General features: G+C 34.4%; 1 long non-coding RNA gene across 3 annotated transcripts; it reads left to right on the forward strand.

Moving 5' to 3' along the window:
- The first annotated feature begins 800 nt into the window (after positions 1 to 800).
- Positions 801 to 4854, forward strand: LOC147381136 (uncharacterized). Of its 3 annotated transcripts, none has more exons than XR_015174756.1 (5): positions 801 to 1077; positions 2273 to 2372; positions 3826 to 3907; positions 3992 to 4146; positions 4765 to 4854. It is a non-coding gene; the product is annotated as an uncharacterized LOC147381136 (long non-coding RNA). The 3 variants fall into 3 exon arrangements; XR_015174755.1 differs by having other exon boundaries at positions 802 to 1077; positions 2270 to 2372; XR_015174754.1 differs by lacking the exon at positions 2273 to 2372 and having other exon boundaries at positions 814 to 1077.
- Positions 4855 to 4979: the final 125 nt, after the last annotated feature.

Below are 4979 nucleotides of genomic sequence, written 5' to 3' on the forward strand. Positions count from 1 at the left end.
CAAACAGTTGATCTCAAATGTTGAGATTGATACTTGTAGTAAAATTTGTCATGACAGTTTGAATAATTAATCTCGATGATTTATATTCAAGCAGTGAGATCGACGATTTGCAGTCATTGATCTTTGACTGTTGTGAAAGGTGGCTCTTGAAGATTGAATCAAAGTTTAATCACAAAAATGATTTGAATCGTGGATTTTGACAAATTTAATCATCAATATCACCGATTCAAAGAGGTAAAGGGGGCATTAAGAAAGAAAATTACTAAATGGACCATTCTTTTTCCTAGAAAACATTAGAGGGATTTAAAAAGAAATCCCTCTTTAGGATGTAATTTTCCACTTTTGTTTATTCCTTTTTTACCCAAGCCCAAAAAAAAAAAAAAAAGAAAAAAAAAGAAAAAGAAAAAAGAAGTTGGGGAAAGCTTTCAAATTAGATTATTAGACTCGAATATCGTCCCATTTCAAGCCCTACCTGATCCAGTCCATCGATATCCCCATATTTGTGGGCCCACACTGCCTACGAAGAACATATTTTATGGCTTTTTTATTATTTTATTATTTTTTATATCGTCCTCCTTCCAGAGGTAACAGTTAAGTACACTCCTATGATTGACACCGAAGCATCTACGGCCTAAAATCCACGCCGTTTATGACCAACAAATAAAATCTCAAGGAAAAAAATCAAACGGTATAGATCCTTCAGTACGCTGCTACAGTTTTGGCAAGATAAACGACCATTTTAAATTAATTTGGATTACAAGGGAAACGATATTATCTGCTTTAGCGGACTTGTAGAGACGCCCAAGGTTAAGTCCATGAATCACTCTTGAAATTAATCTATTTGTGTATCGAGAAAATCTAACGGTTTTTAGCGTGAGATGACGTCCCTGCTGTGTCCGTCTTACTTACGTTCCTGCATTGTTTAACAAATCTTTCTTTCTGTCGATAAAACACTCAAACAAACTAATTATTGACTCTCTCCACCTCAATCAATCAATCATCACCTCTGCAAGAGGAAAAGGAGTCACAGAGAGAAATGTTTCTCTTCGACTCGTCTCCGCCATGTTTCCTCTGAAGGTAAGCTTTTTCTCCCTTGTTTCTAACTCAGATAACATGTTTTTTTTATTTTTCAAAATTCCAGCTCGATTCCTCGTTTGTTCTTTCTTTCCATCTGTTTTCTATGTTCTTCACTTGGTTCTTTTTTTTTTTTTTTTCTGAAATCTTGCTTTTCCCCCCATTTGTTTGATCTCTTCTCTGGATCCAAGAGTTCAATTTCCTGTTTTTGTAACTTTTTTTTATACTGCGTAACTAAAGTTCTCTTATCGGATTCTGATACCAATTGCTACTTTCGTGAACGATTGTGTGTTGCAGTTCTTTGCATGTCAAGATCTGTAGGTTTATCAATTTAATTATTTAAGTTTAATGCGTTTTAAATTAGTGCGAGAGAGTGTAGAAGGTACTCTAATTGTATTTTGTCCCGATTATAGTGTATATTTAATCGCTTATGTTGGATGAACTTCAAATTTTAGGGTTTTGGTAGATGTGATCAGTGGAGAATGTTCGGAATTCCGGTTTGTTTAATTGTTGGGTGTCTGAACATTTTAACACCAACAATATTAAGATGTTTTAGAAAGAAGGGGATCATTCAAATCTGATGAAAAATGTATAATTATGGGTATGTTGCTGGCTAGTCCAGGGCACATTATCTGAATTCGTTAAGCTATTTTTCCATGCATGAATGCGTTCGAGGCTAGCCAGGACACGTTGCACACATGTATTGGAATGGCTGCGATATGTGAATAAATTGAGTATAGAAAGTTTCTATATTTAGGTGCCAGATTTGATGGCATAGTAGAATTTAAGGATAAATCTCCAAGTGAGGTTTCTCACGTGCGAGGAAAGCAATAATAATCGAATTTATCAGAAAATGTGATTCTTGGTTACCTTTGCATGCATTGATTATAAGAATCACCAATGTTGTCATGACTCACCGTTTTGGACTTATGGATTTTGATGCATTCATTGAATCTAGACATATAGAAAAAAGTTAGGAGTAAAATATCTGGTAGCAATATTTGTAGCTCATGCATGTACGAGTAGAAGTATTAGGCAGTCAACTCCCAAGGTAGGGTGCTGCGCTTGTTATGCTTTGTGGAGCCTGATGGTACTAGTTAACAAGGAGTTACTATTAATCAAGCCAATTTTCATCGATAGCTCGTACTTTTGCTTTAGTTAGTTGTTAACCCTAATTCGTTAGGGGTATTTGCAGCAGTATCCTACGGGAAAGCGTTGTATTTCTGGATATTTGATCATAGTGAAATTGGTGTGGATCCGTAGATGTGCCTCAATCCTAGAGGGAACCATGTAAATTGGTATGTCGTGTTTGCATCTTTGATCTCTTTATTTATTTTCTTTGTTTTTTTTGCTATTGTTATTTTTTGTGATCATTTTGTTAAGACATAATTGAATAGAGGACCACATTAATAGGGGTATATTTCTATTATTCCAAGCAAATAATTATTGATTATGCAGATCTATAGATGTCTTCGTTCTCGTGACATTTGTCTTTCCAGCTAATGAATGCTAGAAAGATGAGACTCCATCTGTCCAAATGTGCCATTTTTCCTTATATATATATAGTTTTGGTTGTATGACTTGTTTATGTAGTGTATGTTACTTTGACAATGGATTTTTCATTAGCAAAGCATGTGGATAAGATGAATGCCAACCATGTAGAACTCTCTAGTGGTACAGGAGTATATTCCATTTAGCTAGAAATTTGGTCCGATGAGGATTTATTTTGCATTCATTTTATGTTGTGCATGTGTTTTTGGTTACTTAAGTTCCGTAATCTAACAGCTATTATGACAACTGCATAGATGATAGAGGGGTTGTCTAGTTTTAAGGAAACCCATTACAGGGATTTAAGTCGGAAGGGTCTGGTGATTTGCATCCAAGAAGATTCTAGATGCCATCATGATACAATATTCTAGGCATCGACCAGTAGGTGGTATTTTAGTATATAATTTCCAGTTTGTTATCTGATTTTAATTATTGTTGGTTGTCATACATCTGAAAAAGGAACTTGGAGAACTTTTTATGGGATCCAGCTATGGATCTAGTACTTCATTCTTTTATTATTATACTTGGCTAAAGATATTAGGTCTGTTTTGATCAAGATGTGATTTTTCCCCTATTATAGCAGCATTTGTTGTTATTTATTTTAGTTGGATAATTCAACCATATTAGTCTCGCATTTTTGTGCATTTGACTTGCTATTTCATTCTTTTCCATTAATTTCATTTGTTTTTGTTTATGGCTTCTTTCTCCTCTGTTATGCATCATTAAAGTCTTTTTCTTGCTCATTATCAAGAATTTCTGTTTGGATAGAACAAATTGAAAAGAGATCAACGAATCCCAAAAGCCACCCAGCCATAAAGAAGCTTGCCATTTTTTGTAAGATCTAAATTATATATTTTCTATATATGCATGGATAAGAGGAGGATGATTCTTATTGATACTTGTTTGTAAGCGATTAATCTTTTCTCTGTTTTTTTGGTATATATCTTGTATTCTTTTATACGCATAATGTATGAGGATTTCATTCTAGGCAAAAAGTCTATATCTTGCATTCCACGAGATATTTTCCAACTTAGGGTTGGGAATGTCATAACATGATGTTCTAATCTCCATGGATTTTACTCTAATCCTGCATACGATTTTTTACATTTTTTTTTTCCGTTGGAATCTTGAATTATCTTTAGCTGTTGAAAGGGTTTTAGGATCTGGCAATAATGAACATCTTCATTTCATTGTCAACAACAGGTAAAGTTTTGAGTTCACCCTCAGGTTTCTATGATCCCTTGCATTCGGGCTTGGGTTATTGGAAGCAGTAAATGGTCAAAAGGTCCTTACTGTTTTCTAGCCATATATGGATTTTTGTCTTTATTAAAGTGGCCTGAACAAAGCTTCATATTTTCCTTTTGCACAGGTATGGAGTGTTCTGACGTGGGAGGAATATCATGTTGCAGTGCCTAGAGGGATTTACGCATTTTTTTGCTTCCCTTTTAAGTTGTTGTGATCTGGATTTGTATATGCAACCAAAGGGCCTTGAAGATCCAGAAATTCTTGCAAGTGAAACAGTCTGTATGTCATCCACCATTTTCTAAAAATATTCTTTCTGATGTCAGCATCATCATCTTCACCATCATCTATGCTTTATCCCAACTTTTTTGGGTTGGAAAAATGAATCAGATGTCAAAATTCAACTCTTTTAAGATATGAATCTTCAGCTAAGGCATGTGTCTTTTGATCATTTCTTATTACCTCAATCCACTTGAAGTGGTCAAACACATGAGCGTCAATTTAATCAATTACCTTTACACACTAAATTACCTTTGAAAACATTCGGATAATCTACAATTAATGTTTCATTTTCATTATCAATAAAAGGGCAATTAAGTTAAAGGGACCAATGGAATAGAAGGAAAGGGGTTGATGAGAGAGAGAGCCTCACGATTCCAGAACAAAGAAAAATGCAGGAGATAAGATCCTTCCATTGGAATGCAAGGTCATCATTCTAGATCCGCTGACTACCGATAAAATGAATTATCAATAATACAACAACGTATTGATCATCATAATCACTGAGTCATAGGACCCATCTTAATCCTTCTGCGCTGCTTTATTTTGTTCCTTGTTAACATGCAACCACTAAAAAATAACAGATTATATTGTATTGTTTTGCCCTTGTTCTTATTGCAGTTAGTGTAAGCGAAATAGAAGCACTCTACGAGCTATTCAAGAAGATCAGCAGTGCTGTAATTGATGACGGTCTAATCAACAAGGTAGATATATTTCTTACTTTAGGTCATTTTGTTTGCATCGTAGAGTTGGTAATAGCTTTTTAGTTGACTTTTTATGAGATACTATTTTTTTTACAGATTGAAAAAAAAAATTGATGAGATATTTCTTTCCTC

Source organism: Akebia trifoliata, unplaced genomic scaffold, assembly GCF_017979445.1.
Source record: "Akebia trifoliata isolate Shusen 1 unplaced genomic scaffold, ASM1797944v1 Contig00731, whole genome shotgun sequence".
In the NCBI taxonomy this organism is placed as follows: Eukaryota; Viridiplantae; Streptophyta; class Magnoliopsida; order Ranunculales; family Lardizabalaceae; genus Akebia; species Akebia trifoliata.